The sequence below is a fragment of the Heliangelus exortis genome, chromosome 6 (assembly GCF_036169615.1).
Source record: "Heliangelus exortis chromosome 6, bHelExo1.hap1, whole genome shotgun sequence".
Lineage (NCBI taxonomy): Eukaryota > Metazoa > Chordata > Aves > Apodiformes > Trochilidae > Heliangelus > Heliangelus exortis.
In genome coordinates this window covers 38,950,784-38,977,235 of record NC_092427.1, presented here as the reverse complement: position 1 = coordinate 38,977,235, position 26,452 = coordinate 38,950,784, and the positions used below count along the sequence as shown (strand labels likewise).

Here is a 26,452-nt window from a genome sequence, read left to right as displayed (position 1 = left end):
AGTTACTGTTCTGATGATTGATCATCACGAGCTCCATGAACCCCCCTGTACCACCTCACCTTTAAGGGTCATCTGTTCTCAACAGTAGGAGGCACACCGCCTGCAAAAAAAGAGGAAACATTTAACCGAGTTGATATAAAACACGTGAACGACTCTGCACACAGCCATCTCACCTTCTCCAACTGTTCCTCAAGACATGGCTTTGTCACTCCAGCACTGTGTGTGACACCTGCAAAAGTCAAGGCAAAAGGCACACGCTGAGATATTGCCTCCAACTACACCCAGGCCACTGTCTCCTGCCCTATCTCCTGCTCCATTACCTTTGCCCCTCGCCCATCTGTCTGCCGTCTCTTTGGGGTACCACGATGAGGTTAGGAGGGCACCTGAAAAACAAAAAAAAAAAAACCACAAAACAACAAGGGATGCTCATGACCAACCAATAATACAACACCTGAGAATAACTGCTCCACCAGCCCACCGGCCATTGCTCACCTTGCCACAGCCACCTCTGGTGTCCGTACCCCGCTTCGCTCGCCGCTTCCACCTTCAAAATGACAACAAACCATAATGTGGTCAGGTAGCCAAGGGAGGCAGCTTGCCACCAACTGCACACCCTGACTAACCTTCATCTGGTTCCCTTGTCTCCTCCTCCATCCATTTCTTGCTCATCCTTGACTTGCGGGATCTGAAAAACAGGATTACGCAAGTTACCGCACCGCCGCTCAACACCGAGTCAGTCAAGTTGTGGTGCTTCTGTGGCCCCTGATCCTACACAGCAGGCAGGGCAGCTCCAAGCCAAACACTCACAGGCACAGATTGACCCGAGACACAGCCACATGAGTCACAAGACTTGAGCTCAAGATAAAACTCGCAGCAAGAAGAGGGACTCTGGAATCCAAGACTTTTGGGCAATAAGACCTACGGCAATGTGTCTGCAAAGCGAGGGAATGAAGCGACGGATGCCCGAGAAGCCGCCTTCAAGACCTGAGGATGCAAGGACGTGGGGAATGAGTCCCCCTCAGGGAAACTGGGTGGACAGAGATCAGATGACAACGCAATTGAGAACGACATTGCGGAAGACGACCATCAAGAAACTTCCAAGTCAAGAGACCGATCTGCAATTTAAACTCATTGTGCAGAATAACATGCTGCTGATCAGTACCGTGCTGATCAGGAAAGGCTTTGCAGGGATAATGCCCAAGATGCGAGACTTGCTCTGTGAGGACACACAGAAGACCATCAAGACCGGAGGAAGCTCTAAGACAAAGACAGACAACACAAAATACACAACCCCACACACCAAGGCTGGAGCTGCCCTGCCCACCCGAGCATTGTGCTGGAAACTAACATGCTCTGTTCACCCACTCAAAGGAGGCTGATTGTAGACAGCCCTCTCCCAGATGCCATCTTCAAAATCCCTCCTGCAACTCCAAGCCTCAGCCCCTCTGCAACCAAGTTCCTGCACTTAGCTTTCAGAGGGCTGTGGGTCTAAATTTATGTCCAGCAACGAAACCACATTTTCTGACTAGCACGTTCCTGCAGTTTTAAGGTTCCTCTTCAACAACTGCATTAAAAAAAAAAAAGTAATAAATAGAAAAAAAAATTTGCATGCAAGCATAATCTTGCTATAAAGAGCTCTAACTTTTGGTGGTTTTAAAGTTCTTACCTTAAAGAGACTTCTCAAACAGCCCAAACACCTCCACAGCTGCAGTCAGCTCCAGGAGTAGGAGAGCTCTGACCTCAGAGAAGCCCAAGAGCTGACTGAAGACCCTAGCCAAAGGCTGTGGCTTATATACCACAGGCACCGCCCACAGCTTTTCCCACAATCCCCTGGGAAAGAGGAGGTGGCAATTACCACAAGGTATAAAAACAGCCAGAGGAGAAGCAGGCACCTTTCTCCTCTTTCTTCAGTTTGCGGGACAAGCAGAGAGACTCCGTGATGCCGGCTGAGGAATTTTGGGTTTTTTCTCTCTCCTTGTAACTTCAGCGACGTGACCAGGTAAGAATTCAACCCAAAGGGAACCTTAACAGAGTAAAGGTCATTGGAGGCTTATATTAGACAGAAAAGAGGAAAGAACAAGTGCGGTGGGTCACAGATACGGACTCGCAAAGTCTCCTGAAAGACTCAGAGGGGTGAGAGCTCTGCAACAAAGCTAAAAGTGCACTAAAGGCAAGCTGGAAGGCAGCGTTCTGTTAGAGGGGTCATTTTTGGGTCGAAGACACTGAAGAAAGCTGAGGGGCACAAGCAGCAGTCTGGAGGAGATTTTAATAGAGTACAGGCGTCCCTGGGATGTTGGGAACCGAATGACAGACGGCGTCAGAAGAGCTTCTCGTGGAGCGAAAAAGGCGTAAAATACGCAACGGAGCCGGAAGGTGGCTGTGGGACGCCGAGAGGGGGGGAGTGAGGTTGGCCTCCAGAGGTGTGGTGGTGAGAGAAGGGTGCTGTGAGAGAGGTAAAAGGCGGCTGTGGGACACGAGGAAAAACTGTACGTGTCCAGTTGATGTACAGATGTCCTTGGGGGCTGAGGGACTGAACAGATGTCTAAGATCACAACAAATGAAGGAAGGGTTCTGGGGTGCAAAGAGAGCCTGAAGAAGGATTCTGTCTCAGTAAGAGAGCTAAAAAGAGCACCACAGAGATCGAAGGGTGTGGGGCAGCGTGAGGATGGTCTCGTAAAGAGCGGTGCCCTGAATGAGAGGGCTCTGATGGGCCATAATGTTGAAAAAGAGTCCGGGAAGACCCTCTGGCAGAGTCTTGAGGGGGAGACCGGACCCCCGTCCCTTTCTGAACGCTTCCTCGGAGAGGACCCTGGGTGTGGCTGGATGTGGTCTTTGCCCCTGGCAGTAAAGCGGAGTTTATGCTCTCCCTCTGCCCCAGAGTTGGTGTATTTTATCTCTGCCTTTTAATACCTCGCTACCTGTCTGCATGATGCGCACCCGTCCCGTTGTATAAAGGGTTTCTTTAAAATGCATATTACCCCAGGGTGATTGGTCTCTTGGCTCTTCTGCACGTGCCTTTGATTTCACTGGTTGTTTCATCTGAACCTGAAGTTCTGACGGTTTGCTGCCATCCCCAAATAAATTGATCCGTTTGCTTCCTGGTCTCCGTATGGAACTCTACTTCCTGAAATTCAGCTTTCATTTTGCCGTCTCCCTGTCCTGTGGACTTATCTGGCTCTCGAGGGGGGAGGGGCTTGCTGCGCTGCTTTTCTATTAGTCTGTCCTTGGTGTTTCACGTGGCATCGGTTTCACTAGATTTCAAGGACAGTTGAGACTGTCCTGAGGTCTATATAGATCTGCTACTTAATATGATACTTTGCCAGATGGGCGGGGTCAGCGCAAAAGACACAGGCACCCAAATAAAGAAGTTAGTTTATATTTACTGATGTATTAAATTATAAGAGAACAAGTGCAGAAACAAACAACAAAACTGAAGTGCGATAGCAAAGTCAGAGCAAAACACAGCAACTCATCTAATTGTTACTATACAGACGCAGCGATAAAGAGTAAGAAAGACGTGTCGCCGATTGCCGTAATGGTTCGACTTTGCCTGGATCTGCGGTTGCTGGGGAGCCCTGGTTGTTACGAGGACACGGAGAACCCTTCCCAGCAGTTGGGAAATCCTACACGGTGCGTCCTCTTGTAGGTGAGGACGGCAGAAAGGGTCCAGTTTTTCGAGTATCCCGTTGCTGCTAGTCCGAAGGACTTGCGCTTTTCTTAACGTGAAAACGTCCGGTCTTACGCCCCGTAATGACCGAAACCGGGGCCTGGCTGGGGCTCCAGTTGCAGATCGTAGGGCTGCCTAAACTATCTCCCCTAGACATGTTACTGGTGGTTACCTAAAATATCTGCCCAGACAATTCAGTATATTGGCTGCTTTTGCACTCTCTCGTGGTTTGAAAAAAATTTCTCAGAATGGGGAGGGTAAGCTACTGCTTTCACAAACCTTTTTCCTCCTAAATACTTAGCTGATCTCCCAGTAAACCAAATGTGCTCCGTCTCAGGATGAGTTAATAGATCCAAGTTTTTTTCAAACCTCATGAAAGATTCATTTCTGAGTGCAAAATCAGGGTTTACTTCTGGATTACTCATGGGGGGCAGTGGCTAGCTGCTAGTGGAAGGCAGCCACACCATAGCCTCCCACTTTGGCTTTATCTTGAATATATTTGACCCATTGCATGATAGGAATTATGGCAGACAGAGCCACTTTATATCCTACTGTGAGTTGTTCTAGTTCTAGCGCAGCCCAAAAACGTGCTAATGTAGTAGATGTTTGTGAATTCATGTTAAATAATTATAAAATGTTTGTTAACCCACCTTTGAGAGTACTAATAATATATCTGTCTTCAATATTGTGAAATATGCAGACGTAGGAATTCGTTGGAATGAAATATAACTGTTCTTTGTGTAACTACAAAGCTTAAGGGAACAAGAAACAAGACATCCACAGTTTCTGTACCCTGAAAACACTACAATGTACATCCTGTTGTGCTAATCTCAGCTGATTTTGCTGCTCACCACATAGCACTGAATTTGAGGTGGTTTTACTGCTGACTGCAGAGCGTTGCACAGGAAAGAGCGAAGGAGCACATGTGCGGAATCGAAGGGTAACGAGAGGGGAAACTGAGGCAGACACTGACTTCATCCAATGACCACCAGATGGGGGTCAAAAAGACCCTCAGAGATAAAGTGGGCACGTGCCTTTGAAGGCCGCCTCTTCCAAGAACAATAAACATAATCCAGCCTGTTCTAGAACAGTCATGAATATGTATTAGAATAGTTATGAATATTAAGGTATGGAATGTAAGACAAAAGATTAAACTTTAAGGCATGTGTGCGAGTGGAGCGGAGACTCCCCACGCACCCAGCGCTGTTTTGCTTATTGCAATTTTATTTATTAAATTAAACTATTAACAGAATATTGAGTCAGTAATTTATAACACTCATAACTCTCAAAGTGGAGTTGTTTTCTGCTTCTGGTAATTTTCTCCCCTGGGCTCCAAGTTCTGTGTAACCCATTTACAGATTTGTTTGAGATCTCTTCTTATTTGTGAGGATCATAAATCCAAAACCTTTTGTTAAGCCTCTTCTGTTAATTCCAAATCACCCTGCTGTTCACTTCTGCAAACTCACACTTTTCCCTTGTTATGTCACATAACAGGGTTACGATTGGTCCTACGTGTCAGATGCGCTGTCTCCAAAAACGACACAATCCGATGGGTGCTAAGAATTGAACACCCCAATACACACTGCCACGCACTGAATATAAGATACAGAACCATTGACCGGCGGTCGGGCATCTTTTTAGCGAAAAACTACAAATGAGTCTCCGGAAGTCGGACGTTTTGTTACCGGAAGTCGGCCATCTTTTCAGCGAAAAACTACAAACGAGTCTCCGGAAGTCGGCCATCTTGTTACCGGAAGTCGGCCATCTTTTAAGCGAAAAACTACAAATGAGTCTCCGGAAGTCGGCCATCTTTTTACCGGAAAACTACAAATGAGTCTCCGGAAGTCGGCCATCTTGTTACCGGAAGTCGGCCATCTTTTAAGCGAAAAACTACAAATGAGTCTCCGGAAGTCGGCCATTTTGGTCCCGGAAGTCGGCCATCTTTTTACCGGAAAACTACAAATGAGTCTCCGGAAGTCGGCCATCTTGTTACCGGAAGTCGGCCATCGTTTTAGCAAAAAACTACAAATGAGTCTCCGGAAGTCGGCCATTTTGGTCCCGGAAGTCGGCCATCTTTTTACCGGAAAACTACAAATGAGACTCCGGAAGTCGGCCATCTTGTTACCGGAAGTCGGCCATCTTTTCAGCGGAAAACTACAAAAGAGTCTCCGGAAGTCGGCCATTTTGTTACCGGAGGTCGGCCATCTTTTCAGCGGAAAACTACAAACGAGTCTCCGGAAGTCGGCCATTTTGTTACCGGAAGTCGGCCATCTTTTTAGCCAAACACTACAAACGAGTCTCCGGAAGTCGGCCATCTTTTTAGCCAAAAACTACAAATGAGTCTCCGAAAGTCGGCCATCTTGGTTCCGGAAGTCGGCCATCTTTTTACCGAAAAACTACAAATGAGTCTCCGGCAGTCGGCCATCTTGTTACCGGAAAACTACAAACGAGTCTCCGGAAGTCGGCCATCTGTTTACCGGAAGTCGGCCATCTTTTCAGTGGAAAACTATAAACGAGTCTCTGGAAATTGGACAAACTGATAGTTAAAAATTTAAGAACCCCCAGTGTCCCCTGAGCGTAGAAACACACCATCTGGCAGATCCTCTGATCTTCGCCAAAACCTGTCACTTTTCTCTTACTTGATAGATTCATTTAATCACTCGTGTTGGAAGGGGCCTTCAAAGAGCATCTGGTCCATCCCTCTACCTAATGCTATGGATTTGATGTCTTAACACTTTCTACAACTGGGGGAATCTACCGCTTCTCCTAGGAGACCATTCCAATCTTTTACTGTCCACATGGTGAAAAATGAACTTCTTATGTCCAATCAGAATTTCCCCATTACCTCTTATCCATTAAGCCCCACCTTACCTTGTTGCTGGAGGACCAAAAATGAGAACTGTTGCAAGGCGAATGTCTCTTAGGGCAGGGCCCTCCAATGTCCAAACAGGTGTTCCAGCAGAAACTCACGAATAGTGCTCCGAGTCTACTGCCCTCAGGGTTGCCTAGCCTGGCTCGGAGCTACTGCTCCCGAATCAGCTAACCTCTCTGCTGGCTTGCTCAGGAATGAGCTGAGATTGGGCTCCAGGCCTCACCTTTTATTGGCCCCCTAATCCTGCTCATGTGCAGTTGGGGCCCGCCCTAACCAGGCACAGGTGGGCTTAACACAAGCTCATGCCCCCTACCTGGCAATTAGTGGCACCTGGTTGCCTCATTTCACTACAGAGAACAGTGAGCAGCTGACTGTCTGGCTCCTTCTGGTTACAGGAGGACAAAAAAAGAACAGAGTGCAGCTGAGTAATGGGGAACATCTGGTTTCTAAAGGTCCAAAATAGAGAGTGTGTTTGGCTGCTTCACATGCTGTTTCCGGTTGCTAGAGGACTGGTGTCTGTCAGCAAGCCGGCAAGCATTTAAATACCCATTTACACATCTAATATCTGCTTTGGCCTATACATCAGCTTTGATACACTCACACAGACTCCCTGGAGCAAAATATCCCCTGTCCCTCCTGGTCCCACACTCCCCCCTCACCTCTACCAGACACCCTGACAGCCCTCACAGCCCTTTACCCCTTCCCACTGTAACTCCAGTGCTTAAAACACATCTCTGAAGACTATTAGGCAGGATTTGTCATTACATTCGTAACATCAAAACAACGCTCTTGCTGGGGACAGAAAAAACTTCCATCCTTCCTTATTCCACTGCTGGGGTAGAGAACCCTCTATGGCTTCCTCTACTTGTATCACAAGAGACGCCTACACACACACTGCAACAGTAGCGGCCTCGCATCCTGCTTAGACAGCAAAGCTGAAAGTAAAAAATGACTCCTGAAAGTAAAAAAATAAATTCACCATCTGCTCATGAGGTGTCCACATGTTTATACATATCCTATTTAAATACTTCTATAGGCAAGTATTTCACTTCCTTTCTGCAGTCATGTAACATGTACAACTGTTAACTGATACCATTACGTTTTCTATCTCAAACACAGGGATAATTTGACCAGGAATTTTGTGTGTGTTACACAACTGGGAGGGAGAGCTGCCCAAAGGAGATGCTACCAAACCACCAGGGAAATACCCCATTTAGAGGGAGACAAAGTACTTCAGAGCACTCCATCAAAACACCAGCAAAAGATACCTGCAGCATCCAGCTGTCTCTCTGTTCAAAGATTTAGGATAATTAACTAAACTAGGTAATATGAGATCTAAAGCATTATGGGGCTGTTAGCGTCTAAACAATGCAGTTTGTACTTTATACAACTGTTTTTGTTACATTTATGATACCAAAAAATCTGTGGTAACTCTTTGGCTTTAATTTTTGAAGGATGATGGAGAGAAGGGAGGGTAAAACTGCAGGAGTCAAACAAATCCCCACTGCTGCAGTATATAAACTTACCAAAAAGGACTCTCTGCTTTGTTAATACATCTGGATGTACCAAAACGTGCAGAGGAATGCATTTTCATCATCTCAGCTGCTGCAATTGTGACCCACAAAGCCAGAAACACCATCAACTTGAGAAAGATGTGCTGTGCTTCCATCTTGAGAATGACTTTCTCTTTTTTTTTTTGAAGGAGGAAAGAGTCTTGATGTTGGTGACTTCCACAGACTCTTTTGGGATCTGCTCTGATGGGGAGTTTCCAAAATGCAACATCTTTGAATGAGAGGCATTTCTGTCTTGGACTCTCTCTTCCCATCTTCTATCAATATTCATGCTGAAGGGCAGTTGTTCCTGGTCTCCCAGCTTAGCTTGCAGCAGGCCAGGGATCAGATTCCTTCCTTAAGAAAAGGCACATCAGGTAACTGGTATATTTCTGCAGTCACCAGGCTTGTCTTCATAAAAAAAAAAAAAAAAAAAAGCAGAGTGCCAGCAGGAAGCATCTGGAAGAATCCTATGGGTTGACAAACCTCTTCACCATCCCTTGAAGGACTCATCATCCCTAAAGACACCCCCCAAGTCATATAGAAATAGCACTTAGGGATATGGCTTAAGTTCTTGTCAGTGTTGGGTTAATGGTTGGACTCTAATGATCTTGAAGGTCTTTTCTAATAGAGGTAATTCTGTGATTAGCACCATGGGCTTTCCCTCACCTGCTGTTCCCATTCAGTGCCAGATACTGCATCTGTCATTGTTTGTGGAACCCAAGCTACACCAAGAGACAAAATGACAGTTATACTTGAAGGAAGTCACCAGCTCCATGTTCATCCTCACTACTACCCCAGCGCACCTCAAATGCTCATCCAGTCCCAAAAGTGGCCTACAAAGTTCATGCAAAAAAGTAACTGCTTCACTGAGTAGCCACATTATTCTCTGCTCTTTGACACTGACCTTACCTCGGACTACTTGCTACAGTCAGCAGCTTTGTCCCAGTGAGCCTGCTTACGATATTTGCAAAAAACAAAAGGAACGTACCAAGATGCTGCCTCAAACAGCACCCTGCCTGCAACAAGTCCCATCTCTTACTCCTTTACCTTGGCAATTTGCATATCCAGCCTCTGCAATTTTCTTATTGTCACATGGTGACTACAATAGAACCTATAAACATCAACTGATGCTTCGAACTTCAACAACACACCCGAAAAATAACTGCTCTTTGGTCCCACTAGTCATCACTCACCTCACTCCAGTCACCTTCAGTGACTATCCCACTTTGCTTACTGCTTCTACCTTAAAAATGAGTTAAACACGCTGTAATCAGGTAGCTACCAGAAGCACAATCCCTCCAGCGCTACACACTGACTGACCTGACTGCACTCTGCTCCCTCATTTCTTCTCACGAGCGCATATTTGTCCTTTGCATCTGAAAGAAAGTGTTACACAAGTCACTGAAATGCTGAACAATGGACAGACAATTCCAGACATCTCAATCCTAGTTAGGAAACCCATCTAGAGTATTACTACCCTCATGCCATTAATAAACACAGCCCCAAAACTTTAAACCCATACACATACAACCGTTAACTACTGAGAGGGTCGATCTCCTGCGCTGCACAGGAAAAACCCTCTCATGAGGGTCCCATCACCTTCAAACACCATCAAAGCAACTGCCCACCCAGCCTGACTATGGCTGCTCCACCTAAGATCGCTGTAAAATTGTGGCCTAAAAACTACAGGCAAACATCACCAGAGACCCTTATGGCTCTTCAATATCCCCAACTCTACAATCTGGGCAGAGCAGCTCCAGGCCAAACCCACAAACACAGACCAACCCAAGACACACCACTGCAAACTACAAGATGAAACATTAATAGAAAACTCCCCAAAAGAATTACTCTGGGCTCCAAGAAGTTGGCCAAGAAGATCTACAGGGATGCAAGGGTGAGGCAAGGAGGCCCCATGGTGACATCAAGTGTCACAGAACACTTCCTGTTACAATAATTACTCTTAAAAATAACATATCAGGTGTACAAGATGACTAGCATCAAGACCTAAGGATGCAGAGACAAGGCTGCAAATGTGGAAAATTTATGACCACAGATGCTCATTCGTTCATAAAGAAGATTACAAAAGATGCCTATCAAGAAATTTGCAAGATGCAAGAAAAGAAGGATCCAGGTGGCACTATGATGATGATGATGACTAAATGTGTTCAACACAATTGGGATGATGTTCAATATTACTTGTCCTGTGAGGGACTCTGGAACTCAAGACTTTTGGGCAATAAGACCTACAGCGGTGCGTCTGCAAAGCGAGGGAACGAAGCGACGGATGCCCGAGAAGCCGCCTTCAAGACCTGAGGACGCACGGATGCGGGGACCGAGTCCCCCTCAGGGAAACTGGGTGGACAGAGATCAGATGACAATGCAATTGAGAATGACGTTGCAGAAGACAACCATCAAGAAACTTCCAAGTCAAGAGACCGATCTGCAATTTAGACTCGTCGTGCGGAATAACACGCTGCTGATTAGCACCCTGCTGATCAGGAAAGGCTTTCCCGGGAGGATGCCCAAGGTGCAGGACTTGCTCTGCGAGGACACAGAGGACCATCAAGGCCTCAGGAAGCTCTAAGACAGCAAAGACTGACAACACAAAACACACAACCCCACACACCAAAGCTGGAGCTGCCCTGCCCACGCTGGAATCACACTGGAAAGTAACCTGTTCCTTCACCCACCCAAAGGGGGCTGCTCCCAGACAACCCTCTCCCCTACACTAACTTCAAAACACCACCTGCAATTCCCAACCTCAACTCCTCTGCTCAGCCCCTCCCCACCCGCCCCTGGGCCCTCAACTTATCTTCAAGAGCGACAGCAGCACAAAGCCATGGTCGGTAACGAAAACCACATCGTTTGACTGGGATGTGCTTCCAGTCGCACGGTTCCTCTTCATCCCCTATACGTAAAAAAGGAAAAAACACAACCCACAGATCGCAAACAGCGCTGGCACAAGTCCCACCTAAGCCAACGCACGCTACTTCTGCTGCACTCACCTCCTCGAGGGAGCCCCATGGTATACCACGCACCTTCTCCTTCCAGAGTTGAACGCTATCGCCACCATTGATTGGGGCACCTGAAACACCAAGAGAAACAGTTCCTGTTCTGCTGATCAGAAGTCACCAGCCCCATGAACCCCTCGCTACCAACTCAACTCAACTTCAACGCTCATCCGGTTCCAAAGGTGGCACGCACAGCGCCTGCAAAACCAAAAGGAAACGTTTAAGTGACTTGATGTAAAATACATGGCTGACCCAGCCCACCACCATCTCACCTTCTCCAACCGCTCCTAAATGTGTGTCTTTGTCCCTACAAGGATGGTTGTGGCACCTGCAAAAGTCAAAGCAAAAGGAACATGCTGAGGTAGTGCCTCAGCCTCTCACCCATCTGCCTGCCATCCTCGTGGGGTGCCAAAAGTAGGTTTGGAGGACACCTGGAAAACACAAAAAACAGGGGATGCCAATGCCTTCAACGAAAATAAAACACCCGAGAAATAACTGCTCCTCCAGCACACCAGCCTTTGCTCACCTTGCCAGAGCCACCTCCGGAACAGATATTCTGCTTCCTTGGCTGCTCTCACCTTCAAAAGGACAAACAAACCATAATGTGGCCAGGTAGCCAGGAGTGGGACCTTCACTCCAACACCGACTAACCTTTGGACGGCGCTCTTCTCTCCTCCCCCTCTTTCATGTACATTCTTGTCACACGGGATCTGAAAAACAGTGATACACAAGTCACTGGAACACTGCCCAACAGCTGAACTATTCAGTTATGGCTCTTCCAGCAAACTCCGGGAAGGGCAGCTCCAAGCCAAACACTCAGACCAGTTCGAGACACAGCCCTCCAAATTACGAGACTCGATCTCAAGAGAACACCAAGCAAAAAGAATATCTCTGGGATCCAAGACTGTTGGGCAAGAAGACCTACGGCAATGCAACTGCAAAACGAGAGGCTGAATCAAGGGACGCCGAAGAACCCGGGCTTCAAGACCTGATGACACGAGGATGCGGGGAATAAAGTCCCACTCTGGGAAAATCCACGACCAGAGATGATGCTGATGCAGGTGGCGATCATGTTTCAGAAGATGACCATCAGGAAGCTTCCCAGATGAAAGACCTATCTACACTTCAAACTTGTCACACAAGAAGAAGATGCTGCTGACTAGGACTGTGCTGATGAGTAAAGGCCTTGCAGGGATGAGGGTCAAGATGTGGGACTTGCTCTGAGAGGACATCAAGGCCTGAGAAAGCTTTAAGACAAAGACATACAACACAAACTACACACCACCACACACCAAGGCTGGAGCTGCCCTGCCCACACTGGCATCACATCAGAAATTAACCCACTTCCTTCACCTGACCAAAGGAGCCTGCTCCCAGACTGCCCTCTCCCCTACACTAACTTCAAAACCCCTTCCACAACTCCCACCAGCCTTGACCCCTCTACACCACTGGTCCCTCAACTTATCTTTCAGAGGACTGGCTCTCCAAAGTCATGGTTAGCCAGGAAAATAGACAGGAGCAGCCCAGAATAATCCTCAACTTGCAAGGTTCCCCTTTGCCACCTGCATTAAAAAAAAAAAGTCACACCACAACACCAAAAAAAGCAAACAAAAAAAACTCCACACACATAACCACAACACCAAAACACCTACCAGAATATTCAGCAATAAGTCCAACATCAGCCAGCCCCATTCCCTTCCAAATGTCCCAGCTTCGCAGAAGAGCCCTGCAATGTCCCACTCGCCCACGCTTTCCAGAGTTGGATGCTGTAGGCATCGTCATTCAGGGAACCTAAAAGGCACAAAACTATTGTTCTGCTTGAGAGAAGACACTAGCTCCACAAGCCCTGCACTACCACCTCACCTCCAGTGCTCACTCAGTTCCTGGCACTTGCTAGCATCAGGCCAGGGAGGGACAGGCGACCATCAACCGCCCGAAGGGCACCGCTTCTGGACAGCTCGCTCCCCTACAGTAACTTTAAAACCCGAGCCGGCGATTCCTAACCTTGACCCCTCTACGCAGACCCTCCCCAACCATCCTCCCTTTCTCTTACCTTTCAAACAGCTGGGGCTCTGAAGCACTGGACAGAAAAGTAACCCACATTGGCTGACGGGAACCTTCCCAAAACCACCAAGTTCCTCCTCAGCATCTGCAACAACAAACGGCAGTGCCACCAGAAATAGGACGTCAGCTAAATACCAAACCCCTTCCACAAGCTCCTCATAACCCCCAACTTGCCCTGCTCACCTTCCCCTTCCACACGTTATGGCCACCATCGCTTCTGGCACACTGAAATTCCCGTTCTGCTCGTCAGATCGAGCCTCCTCGTTACCATCCCGTCTCACCTCCAGCGCTCTTCCCCCTCCAAAGGTGGCACGCGCAGCTCCTGCAAAAACAAAGGGAAACCCTTAACCGAGTTGAAGTAAAATCTCGGGATGAGCCAGCCTGCAACCATCTCACCTTCCCCGACTGCTCCTCAACGCGTGGTTTTGCGTGGCACCTGCAAAAGTCAAAGCAAAAGCACGTGCCGAGATACTGCATAAAACAACAGGCAGCCCATGCCAGCCTTTGCTCAGAAAACTTCCAGATTCCTTCTGCAACAACTCCCAACCTCAGCACTTCAGTTCAGTCCCTCAACTTATCTTCCTGAGGGATGGTGGTTTTCGATCTATGTCCAGCAAAACACCACGCTGTCTGACGGGCATGTTCCTCTTCATCACCTGCAATCAGAAAGAAAGGAAAATCAGAAACAGTGTCACCAATAAGGTGCACTGCAGCCATCAACAACCGCTTACACTACACGCTCCGCCTCAAAAGAGCCCCACCCAGTTCCACTCACCTCCTTGATCCAGAGTTGAATGCTGTGTCCACCACTGCTTTGGGCACCTAGAAGACCAAGAGAAAGAGTTACTGTTCTGCTGATCAGCAGCCACCAGCTCCATGAACCCACTCTCTACCACCCCAGCTCACCTTCAATGCTCATCCGGTTCCAAAGGTGGCACGCACAGCACCTGAAACATAAGGGAAACCTTTAACAGAGTTGATGTTAATACATGGCTGACCCAGCCCACAGACATCTCACCTTCTCCGACTGTTCCTCAAGACATGGCTTTGTCACTCCGGCACTGTGTGTGACACCTGCGAAAGTCAAAGCAAAAGGCACACGCCGTGATATTGTCCCCAACAACAGGCAGCCCACTGTGATGTCCATCTCCTGCTTCTTTACCTCGGCCTCTCACCCATCTGCCTGCCATCTCTTTGGGGTGCCTAAACAAGGTTAGGAGTGCACCTGAAAAAAACCACAAACAACAAGGGATGTTCATGACCAGCCAATAATACAACACCTGAGAATAACTGCTCCTCCAGCCCACCAGCCTTTGCTCACCTTGCCACAGCCACCTCCGGTGTCCGTATCTCGCTTCGCTCGCCGCCTCTGCCTTCAAAATGACAGCACACCATAATGCGGTGGAACAGCCAAAGGAGGCACCTTCCCACCAACCCCACACCCTGACCAACCTTTGGATGGCAGCCTCCTCTCCTCCTCCATCTGTTTCTTGATGGTCATTGACACGTGGGATCTGAAAAACAAGATTATGCAAATCACTGGGAAGCTGCTCAGCACCGAGTCGGTCAGTTAATGGTGCTTCCCATGGCCCCTGATCCTACACAGCAGGCAGGGCAGCTCCAAGCCAAACACTCACAGGCACAGACTGACCAAAGACACAGCCATGTGAGTCACGAGACTTGAGCTCAAGATAAAACTCGCAGCAAGAAGAGGGACACTGGAATCCAAGACTTTTGGGCAATAAGACCTACAGCGATGCGTCTGCAAAGCGAGGGAACGAAGCGACGGATGCCCGAGGAGCCACCTTTAAGACCTGAGAACGCAAGGATGCGGGGAATTAGTCCCCCTCAGGGAAACTGGGTGGACAGAGATCAGATGACAACGCAATTGAGAATGACATTGCGGAAGACAACCATCAAGAAACTTCCAAGTACAGAGACCGATCTGCAATTTTGACAGATGATGCTGCTGATCAGCACAATGATGATCGGGAAAGGCTGTGCAGGGATGATGCCCAAGATGCGAGACTTGCTCTGTGAGGACACACAGAAGACCATCAAGACCGGAGGAAGCTCTAAGACAAAGACAGACAACACAAAATACACAACCCCACACACCAAGGCTGGAGCTGCCCTGCCCTGGAAACTAACACGCTCTATTCACCCACTCAAAGGGGGCTGATTGTAGACAGCCCTCTCCCAGATGCCATCTTCAAAATCGCTCCTGCAACTCCAAGCCTCAGCCCCTCTGCAACCAAGTTCCTGTACTTAGCTTTCAGAGGCCTGTGGGTCTAAATTTATGTCCAGCAACAAAACCACGTTGTCTGACTAGCACGTTCCTGCAGCTTTAAGGTTCCTCTTCAACAACTGCATTAAAAAAAAACCAAAAAAAAAAAAAAAAAAAAAAAAATCATAAATAGAAAAAAAAATTTGCACGCAACCATATTCTTGCTATAAAGAGCTCTAACTTTCAGTGGTTCTAAAGTTCTTACCTTAAAGAGTCTTCCCAAACAGCCCAGACAGCTCAACAGCTGCAGTCAGCTGCAGTCAGCTGCAGTCAGCTCCAGGAGTAGGAGAACTCAGACCTCAAAGAAGCCCAAGAGCTGACTGAAGACCCTAGCCAAAGGCTGTGGCTTATATACCACAAGCACCGCCCACAGCTATTCCCACAATCCCCTGGGAAAGGGGAGGTGGTGATTACCACAAGGTATAAAAGCAGCCAGAGGAGAAGCAGTCAGTTTTCTCCTCTTTCTTCAGTTTACGGGACAAGCAGAGAAACTCCAGGATGCCGGCTGAGGAATTTGGGGTTTTTTTCTCTCTCGTTGTTACTTCAGCGACACGGCCAGGTAAAAATTTAACCCACAGGGAACCTTAACAGAGTAAAGGTCATTGGAGGCTTGGATTAGACAGAAGAGAGGAAAGAACAAGTGGGGTGGGTCACAGATATGGACTCACAAAGTCTCCTGAAAGACTCAGAAGGGTGAGAGCTATGCAACAAAGCTAAAAGTGGAAGGCAGCGTTCTGTTAGAGGGGTCATTTTTGGATAGAAGACACTGAAGAAAGCTGAGGGGCACAAGCAGCAGTCTGGAGGGGATTTTAATAGAGTACAGGCGTCCCTGGGATGTTGGGAACCGAATGACAGACGGCGTCAGAAGAGCTTCTCGTAGAGCGAAAACGGCGTAAAATGCGCAATGGAGCTGGAAGGTGGCTGTGGGACGCCGACCGGGGGGGGCGTGAGGTTGGCCTCCGGAGGTGTGGTGGTGAGAGAAGGGTGCTGTGAGAGAGGTAAAAGGCGGCTCTGGGACACGAGGAAAAACTCTATGTGTTCAGTTGATGTACAGATGTCCTGAAGAAGAATTCTGTCTCAGTAAGAGAGCTAAAAAGAGCACCACAGAGATCGAAGGGTGTGGGGCGGCGTGAGGATGGTCTCGTAAGGAGCGGTGCCCTGAATGAGAGGGCTCTGATGGGCAATAATGTTGAAGAAGAGTCCGGGAAGACCCTCTGGCAGAGCCTTGAGGGGGAGACCGGACCCCCGTCCCTTTCTGAACGCTTCCTCGGAGAGGACCCTGGGTGTGGCTGGATGTGGTCTTTGCCCCTGGCAGTAAAGCGGAGTTCATGCTCTCCCTCTGCCCCAGAGTTAGTGTATTTTATCTCTGCCTTTTAATACCTCGCTACCTGTCGGCATGATGCGCACCCGTCCCGTTGTATAAAGGGTTTCTTTAAAATGCATCTTACCCCAGGGTGATTGGTCTCTTGGCTCTTCTGCACGTGCCTTTGATTTCACTGGTTGTTTCATCTGAACCTGAAGTTCTGACGGTTTGCTGCCATCCCCAAATAAATTGATCCGTTTGCTTCCTGGTCTCCATATGGAACTCTAGTTCCTGAAATTCAGCTTTCATTTTGCCGTCTCCCTGTCCTGTGGACTTATCTGGCTCTCAAGGGGGGAGGGGCTTGCTGCGCTGCTTTTCTATTAGTCTGTCCTTGGTGTTTCACGTGGCATCGGTTTCACTAGATTTCAAGGACAGTTGAGACTGTCCTGAGGTCTATATAGATCTGCTACTTAATATGATACTTTGCCAGATGGGCGGGGTCAGCGCAAAAGACACAGGCACCCAAATAAAGAAGTTAGTTTATATTTACTGATGTATTAAATTATAAGAGAACAAGTGCAGAAACAAACAACAAAACTGAAGTGCGATAGCAAAGTCAAAGCAAAACACAGCAACTCATCTAATTGTTACTATACTGACGCAGCGATAAAGAGTAAGAAAGACGTGTCGCCGATTGCCGTAGTGATTCGACTTTGCCTGGATCTGCGGTTGCTGGGGAGCCCTGGTTGTTACGAGGACACAGAGAACCCTTCCCAGCAGTTGGGAAATCCTACACGGTGCGTCCTCTTGTAGGTGAGGACGGCAGAAAGGGTCCAGTTTTTCGAGTATCCCGTTGCTGCTAGTCCGAAGGACTTGCGCTTTTCTTAACGTGAAAACGTCCGGTCTTACGCCCCGTAACGACCGAAACCGGGGCCTGGCTGGGGCCCAAGTCGCAGATCGTAGGGCTGCCTAAACTATCTCCCCTAGACATGTTACTGGTGGTTACCTAAAATATCTGCCCAGACAATTCAGTATATTGGCTGCTTTTGCACTCTCTCATGGTTTGAAAAAAATTTCTCAGAATGGGGAGGGTAAGCTACTGTTTTCACAAACCTTTTTCCTCCTAAATACTTAGCTGATCTCCCAGTAAACCAAATGTGCTCCGTCTCAGGATGAGTTAATAGATCCAAGTTTTTTTCAAACCTCATGAAAGATTCATTTCTGAGTGCAAAATCAGGGTTTACTTCTGGATTACTCATGGGGGGCAGTGGCTAGCTGCTAGTGGAAGGCAGCCACACCATAGCCTCCCACTTTGGCTTTATCTTGAATATATTTGACCCATTGCATGATAGGAATTATGGCAGACAGAGCCACTTTATATCCTACTGTGAGTTGTTCTAGTTCTAGCGCAGCCCAAAAACGTGCTAATGTAGTAGATGTTTGTGAATTCATGTTAAATAATTATGAAGTGTTTGCTAACCCGACTTTGAGAGTACTAATAATATATCTGTCTTCAATATTGTGAAATATGCAGACGTAGGAATTCGTTAAAATGAAATATAACTGTTCTTTGTCTTGTTTCTTGTTCCCTTAAGCTTTGTAGTTACACATCCACAGTTTCAGTATCCTGAAAACACTACAACGTAGATCCTGTTGTGCTAATCTAAGCTGATTTTGCTGCTCACCACATAGCGTTGCAATTTAAGGTGGTTTTACTGCTGACTGCAGAGCGTTGCACAGGAAAGAGCGAAGGAGCGCATGTGCGGAATTGAAGGGTAACGAGAGGGGAAACTGAGGCAGACACTGACTTCATCCAACGACCACCAGATGGGGGTCAAAAAGATCCCCAGAGATAAAGTGGGCATGCGCCTTTGAAGGCCTGCTTCTCACAAGAACTAATAAACATAATCCAGCCTATTCCTAGAACAGTCATGAATACGCATTAGAATAGATATGAATGTGTATTAAGGTATGGAATGTAAGATAAAAGATTAAACTTGAAGGCATGCGTGCGAGTGGAGAGGAGACTCCCCACGCACCCAGCGCTGTTTTGCTTATTGCAATTTTATTAATTAAACTATTAACAGAATATTGAGTCAGTAATTTATAACACTCATAACTCTCAAAGTGGAGTTGTTTTCTGCTTCTGGTAATTTTCTCCCCTGGGCTCCAAGTTCTGTGTAACCCATTTACAGATTTGTTTGAGATCTCTTCTTATTTGTAAGGATCATAAATCCAAAACCTTCTGTTAAGCCTCTTCTGTTAATTCCAAATCAGCCTGCTGTTCACTTCTGCAAACTCACACTTTTCCCTTGTTACCTCACATAACAAGGTTACGATTGGTCCTACGTGTCAGATGCGCTGTCTCCAAAAACGAAACAATCCGATGCGTGTTAAGAATTGAACACCCCAATACACGCTGCCACGCACTGAATATAAGATACAAAACCATTGACCGGCGGTCGGGCATCTTTTTAGCGAAAAACTACAAAGGAGTCTCCGGAAGTCGGCCATCTTTTTATCGGAAGTCGGACGTTTTGTTACCGGAAGTCGGCCATCTTTTCAGCGAAAAACTACAAACGAGTCTCCGCAACTCGGACAAACTGGAAGTTAAAAATTTAAGAACCCCCAATGTCCCCTGAGCGTAGAAACACACCATCTGGCAGATCCTCTGATCTTCGCCAAAACCTGTCAATTTTCTCTTACTTGATAGATTCATTTAATCACTCGTGTTGGAAGGGGCCCACAAAGAGCATCTGGTCCATCCCTCTACATAATGCTATGGATTCGATGTCTTAACACTTTCTACAACGTGGGGGAATCTACTGATTCTCCTGGGAGACCATTCCCATCTTTTACTATCCACATGGTGAAAAATGAACTTCTTATGTCCAATCAGAATTTCCCCATTACCTCTTATCCATTAAGCCCCACTTTACCTTGTTGCTGGAGGACCAAAAGTGAGAACTGTTGCAAGATGAACGTCTCTTAGGGCAAACAGGTGTTCCAGCAGAAACTCACTAAGAGTGCTCTGAGTCTATTGCCCTCAGGGTTGCCTAGCCTGGCTCGGAGCTACTGCTCCGGGATCAGCTAACCTTTCTGCTGGCTTGCTCAGGAATGAGCTGAGATTGGGCTCCAGGCCTCACCTTTTATTGGCCCCCTAATCCTGCTCATGCCCAGTTGGGGCCCGCCCTAAGCAGGCACAGGTGGGCTTAACACAAGCTCATGCCCTCTACCTGGCAATTAGTGGCACCTGGTTACCTCATTTCACTAAAGAGAACAGTGACTGTCTGGCTGCTTCTGGTTACAGGAGGACAAAAAAAGGACATGGAGTGCAGCTGAGTAATGGGGAACATCTGGTTTCTAAAGGTCCAAAATAGAGAGTGTGTTTGGCTGCTTCACATGCTGTTTCCGGTTGCTAGAGGACTGGTGTCTGTCAGCAAGCCGGCAAGCATTTAAATACCCATTTACACATCTAATATCTGCTTTGGCCTATACATCAGCTTTGATACACTCACACAGACTCCCTGGAGCAAAATATCCCCTGTCCCTCCTGGTCCCACACTCCCCCCTCACCTCTACCAGACACCCTGACAGCCCTCACAGCCCTTTACCCCTTCCCACTGTAACTCCAGTGCTTAAAACACATCTCTGAAGACTATTAGGCAGGATTTGTCATTACATTCGTAACATCAAAGCAACGCTCTTGCTGGGGACAGAAAAAACTTCCATCCTTCCTTATTCCACTGCTGGGGTAGAGAACCCTCTATGGCTTCCTCTACTTGTATCACAAGAGACGCCTACACACACACTGCAACAGTAGCGGCCCTGCATCCTGCTTAGACAGCAAAGCTGAAAGTAAAAAATGACTCCTGAAAGTAAAAAAATAAATTCACCATCTGCTCATGAGGTGTCCACATGTTTATACATATCCTATTTAAATACTTCTATAGGCAAGTATTTCACTTCCTTTCTGCAGTCATGTAACATGTACAACTGTTAACTGATACCATTACGTTTTCTATCTCAAACACAGGGATAATTTGACCAGGAATTTTGTGTGTGTTACACAACCGGGAGGGAGAGCTGCCCAAAGGAGATGCATATCCCATTTAGAGGGAGACAGAAACATAGTACTTCAGAGCACTCCATCAAAACACCAGCAAAAGATACCTGCAGCATCCAGCTGTCTCTCTGTTCAAAGATTTAGAATAGATAATTAACTAAACTAGGTAATATAGGAGATCTAAAGCATTATGGGGCTGTTAGCGTCTAAACAATGCAGTTTGTACTTTATACAACTGTTTTTGTTACATTTATGATACAAAAAAATCTGTGATAACTCTTTGGCTTTAATTTTTGAAGGATGATGGAGAGAAGGGAGGGTAAAACTGCAGGAGTCAAACAAATCCCCACTGCTGCAGTATATAACTTACCAAAAAGGACTCTCTGCTTTGTTAATACATCTGGATGTACCAAAACGTGCAGAGGAATGCATTTTCATCATCTCAGCTGCTGCAATTGTGACCCACAAAGCCAGAAACACCATCAACTTGAGAAAGATGTGCTGTGCTTCCATCTTGAGAATGACTTTCTCTTTTTTTTTTTGAAGGAGGAAAGAGTCTTGATGCTGGTGACTTCCACAGACTCTTTTGGGATCTGCTCTGATGGGGAGTTTCCAAAATGCAACATCTTTGAATGAGAGGCATTTCTGTTTTGGACTCTCTCTTCCCATCTTCTATCAATATTCATGCTGAAGGGCAGTTGTTCCTGGTCTCCCAGCTTAGCTTGCAGCAGGCCAGGGATCAGATTCCTTCCTCAAGAAAAGGCACATCAGGTAACTGGTATATTTCTGCAGTCACCAGGCTTGTCTTCATAAAAAAAAAAAAAAAAAAAAGCAGAGTGCCAGCAGGAAGCATCTGGAAGAATCCTATGGGTTGACAAACCTCTTCACCATCCCTTGAAGTACTCATCATCCCTAAAGACACCCCCCAAGTCATATAGAAATAGCACTTAGGGATATGGCTTAAGTTCTTGTCAGTGTTGGGTTAATGGTTGGACTCTAATGATCTTGAAGGTCTTTTCTAATAGAGGTAATTCTGTGATTAGCACCATGGGCTTTCCCTCACCTGCTGTTCCCATTCAGTGCCAGATACTGCATCTGTCATTGTTTGTGGAACCCAAGCTACACCAAGAGACAAAATGACAGTTATACTTGGAGGAAGTCACCAGCTCCATGTTCATCCTCACTACTACCCCAGCGCACCTCAAATGCTCATCCAGTCCCAAAAGTGGCCTACAAAGTTCATGCAAAAAAGTAACTGCTTCACTGAGTAGCCACATTATTCTCTGCTCTTTGACACTGACCTTACCTCGGACTACTTGCTACAGTCAGCAGCTTTGTCCCAGTGAGCCTGCTTACGATATTTGCAAAAAACAAAAGGAACGTACCAAGATGCTGCCTCAAACAGCACCCTGCCTGCAACAAGTCCCATCTCTTACTCCTTTACCTTGGCAATTTGCATATCCAGCCTCTGCAATTTTCTTATTGTCACATGGTGACTACAATAGAACCTATAAACATCAACTGATGCTTCTAACTTCAACAACACACCCGAAAAATAACTGCTCTTTGGTCCCACTAGTCATCACTCACCTCACCCCAGTCACCTTCAGTGACTATCCCACTTTGCTTCCTGCTTCTGCCTTCAAAATGACTTAAACACACGCTGTAATCAGGTAGCTACCAGAAGCACAATCCCTCCAGCGCTACACACTGACTGACCTGACTGCACTCTGCTCCCTCATTTCTTCTTACAAGCGCATATTTGTCCTTTGCATCTGAATTACACAAGTCACTGAAATGCTGAACAATGGACAGACAATTCCAGGCATCTCAATCCTAGTTAGGAAACCCATCTAGTGTACTACTACTCCCTTGTGCCATTAATAAACACAGCCCCAAAACTTTAAACCCATACACGTACAACTTAACTACTGAGAGGGTCAATCTCCTGCACTGCACAGGAAAAACCCTCTCATGAGGGTCCCATCACCTTCAAACACCATCAAAGCAACTGCCCACCCAGCCTGACTATGGCTGCTCCACCTAAGATCACTGTAAAATTGTGGCCTAAAAACTACAGGCAAACATCACCAGAGACCCTTATGGCTCTTCAATATCCCCAACTCTACAATCTGGGCAGAGCAGCTCCAGGCCAAACACACAAACACAGAACAACCCAAGACACACCACTGCAAACTACAAGATTAAACATTAATATAAAACTCCCAACAAGAATTACTCTGGGCTCCAAGAAGTTGGCCAAGAAGATCTACAGGGATGCAAGGGTGAGGCAGGGAGGCCCCATGGTGACATCAAGGGTCATAGAACACTTCCTGTTACAATAATTACTCTTCAAAATAACATATCAGATGTACAAGAAGACTAGCATCAAGACCTAAGGATGCAGAGACAAGGCTGCAAATGTGGAAAATTTATGACCAGAGATGCTCATTCGTTCATAAAGACGATTACAAAAGATGCCTATCAAGAAATTTGCAAGATGCAAGAAAAGAAGGATCCAGATGGCACTATGATGATGATGACTAAATGTGTTCAACACCATGGGGATGATGTTCAATATTACTTGTCCTGTGAGGGACTCTGGAACTCAAGACTTTTGGGCAATAAGACCTACAGCGGTGTGTCTGCAAAGCGAGGGAACGAAGCGACGGATGCCCGAGAAGCCGCCTTCAAGACCTGAGAACGCAAGGATGCGGGGAATGAGTCCCCCTCAGGGAAACTGGGTGGACAGAGATCAGATGACAATGCAATTGAGAATGACATTGCAGAAGACAACCATCAAGAAACATCCAAGTCAAGAGACCGATCTGCAATTTAGACTCGTCGTGCGGAATAACACGCTGCTGATCAGCACCCTGCTGATCAGGAAAGGCTTTCCAGGGAGGATGCCCAAGATGAAGGACTCGCTCTGTGAGGACACAGAGGACCATCAAGGCCTGAGGAAGCTCTAAGACAACAAAGACTGACAACATAAAACACATAATCCCACACACCAAGGCTGGAGCTGCCCTGCCCATGCTGGAATCATACTGGAAAGTAACCTGTTCCCTTCACCGACCCAAAGGGGGCTGCTCCCAGACAACCCTCTTCCCTACACTAACTTCAAAACACCACCTGCAATTCCCAACCTCAACTCCTCTGCTCAGCCCCTCCCCACCCACCCCTGGGCCCTCAACTTATCTTCAAGAGCGAGAGCAGCACAAAGCCATGGTCAGTAATGAAAACCACATTGTTTGACAGGGATGTGCTTCCAGTCGCACAGTTCCTCTTCATCCCCTATACGTAAAAAAGGAAAAAACACAACCCGCAGATCACAAACAGCGCTGGCACAAGTCCCACCTAAGCCAACACACACTACTTCTGCTGCACTCACCTCCTCACAGAAGCCCCGTGGTATACCACGCACCTTCTCCTTCCAGAGTTGAACGCTATCGCCACCATTGCTTGGGGCGCCTGAAACACCAAGAGAAACAGTTCCTGTTCTGCTGATCAGAAGTCACCAGCCCCATGAACCCCTCGCTACCAACTCAACTCAACTTCAACGCTCATCCGGTTCCAAAGGTGGCACGCGCAGCGCCTGCAAAAACAAAAGGAAATGTTTAAGTGACTTGATGTAAAATACATGGCTGACCCAGCCCACCACCATCTCACCTTCTCCAACCCCTCCTAAATGTGTGTCTTTGTCCCTACAAGGATGGTTGTGGCACCTGCAAAAGTCAAAGCAAAAGGCACATGCTGAGGTAGTGCCTCCAACTACAGGCAGCCCTCTGTGATGTCCACCTCCTGCCCCTTTACCTCAGCCTCTCACCCATCTGCCTGCCATCCTCGTGGGGTGCCAAAAGTAGGTTTGGAGGACACCTGGAAAACACAAAAAACAGGGGATACCAATGCCTTCAACGATAATAAAACACCTGAGAAATAACTGCTCCTCCAGCCCACCAGCCTTTGCTCACCTTGCCAGAGCCACCTCGGGAACAGATTTTCTGCTTCCTTGGCTGCTCTCACCTGCAAAAGGACAAACAAACCATAATGCAGTCAGGTAGCCAGGAGAGGGACCTTCACTCCAACACCGACTAACCTTTGGATGGTGCTCTTCTCTCCTCCTGCTCTTTCATGTACATCCTTGTCACATGGGATCTGAAAAACGGTGATACACAAGTCACTGGAATACTGCTCAATAGATGAACTATTCAGTTATGGCTCTTCCAGCAAACTCTGGGAAGAGCAGCTCCAAGCCAAACACTCAGACCAACTCCAGACACAGCCCTGCAAATCACGAGACGTGATCTCAAGAGAACACCAAGCAAAAAGAATATCTCTGGGATCCAAGACAGTTGGGCAAGAAGACCTACAGCAATGCAACTGCAAAACAAGGGGCTGAATCAAGGGATGCCAAAGAACCCGGGCTTCAAGACCTGATGACACGAGGATGCGGGGAATAAAGTCCCATTCTTGGAAAATCCATGACCAGAGATGATGCTGATGCAGGTGGCGATGATGTTTCAGAAGATGACCATCAGGAAGCTTCCCAGATCAAAGACCTATCAACACTTCAAACTTGTCACACAAGAAGAAGATGCTGCTGACTAGGACTGTGCTGATGAGTAAAGGCCTTGCAGGGATGATGGTCAAGATGTGGGACCTGCTCCGAGAGGACATCAAGACCTGAGGAAGCTTTAAGACAAACACATACAACACAAACTACACACCACCACACACCAAGGCTGGAGCTGCCCTGCCCACACTGGCATCACATCAGAAATTAACCCACTTCCTTCATCTGACCAAAGGAGGCTGCTCCCAGACTGCCCTCTCCCCTACACTAACTTCAAAACCCCTTCCACAACTCCCACCAGCCTTGACCCCTCTACACCACTGGTCCCTCAACTTATCTTTCAGAGGACTGACACTCCAAAGTCGTGGTTAGCCAGGAAAAGAGACAGGAGCAGCCTAGGATAATCCTCAACTTGCAAGGTTCCCCTTTGCCACCTGCATTAAAAAAAAAAAAAGTCACACCACAACACCAAAACAAGCAAACAAAAAAACTCCACACACATAACCACAACACCAAAACACCTACCAGAATATTCAGCAATAAGTGCAACATCGGCCAGCCCCACTCCCTTCCAAATGTCCCAGCTTCGCAGAAGAGCCCTGCAAGGTCCCACTCGCCCACGCTTTCCAGAGTTGGACGCTGTAGGCATCGTCATTCAGGGCAACTAAAAGGCACAAAACTATCGTTGTGCTTGAGAGAAGACACCAGCTCCACAAGCCCTGCACTACCACCTCACCTTCAGTGCTCATTCAGTTCCTGGAACTTGCTAGCATCATGCCAGGGAGGGACAGGCTCCCTTCAACCACCCAAAGGGCACCGCTTCTGGACAGCTCGCTCCCCTACAGTAACTTTAAAACCCAAGCCGGCGATTCCTAACCTTGACCCCTCTACGCAGACCCTCCCCAACCATCCTCCCTTTCTCTTACCTTTCAAACGGCTGGGGCTCTGAAGCACTCTACAGAAAAGTAACCCACATCGGCTGACGGGGATCTTCCCAAAACCACAACGTTCCTCCTCGGCATCTGCAATAACAAACGGCACTGCCACCTGAAA

The 26,452-nt window shown here is 47.3% G+C and overlaps 1 long non-coding RNA gene across 3 annotated transcripts; it reads right to left on the bottom strand.

Annotated features, from left to right (window-relative positions):
* Positions 1-489: 489 nt before the first annotated feature.
* On the bottom strand, positions 490-25,833 carry LOC139797947 (uncharacterized). Of its 3 annotated transcripts, XR_011726635.1 has the most exons (7): positions 24,923-25,833; positions 24,640-24,702; positions 24,496-24,551; positions 24,218-24,421; positions 24,006-24,120; positions 14,620-14,681; positions 490-544 (listed from the first exon to the last, which is right to left on the bottom strand). It is a non-coding gene; the product is annotated as an uncharacterized lncRNA (long non-coding RNA). The 3 variants fall into 3 exon arrangements; XR_011726636.1 differs by lacking the exon at positions 490-544 and adding an exon at positions 14,486-14,540 and having other exon boundaries at positions 24,218-24,551; XR_011726637.1 differs by lacking the exons at positions 490-544; positions 14,620-14,681; positions 24,006-24,120 and adding an exon at positions 10,672-11,000 and having other exon boundaries at positions 24,218-24,551.
* Positions 25,834-26,452: the final 619 nt, after the last annotated feature.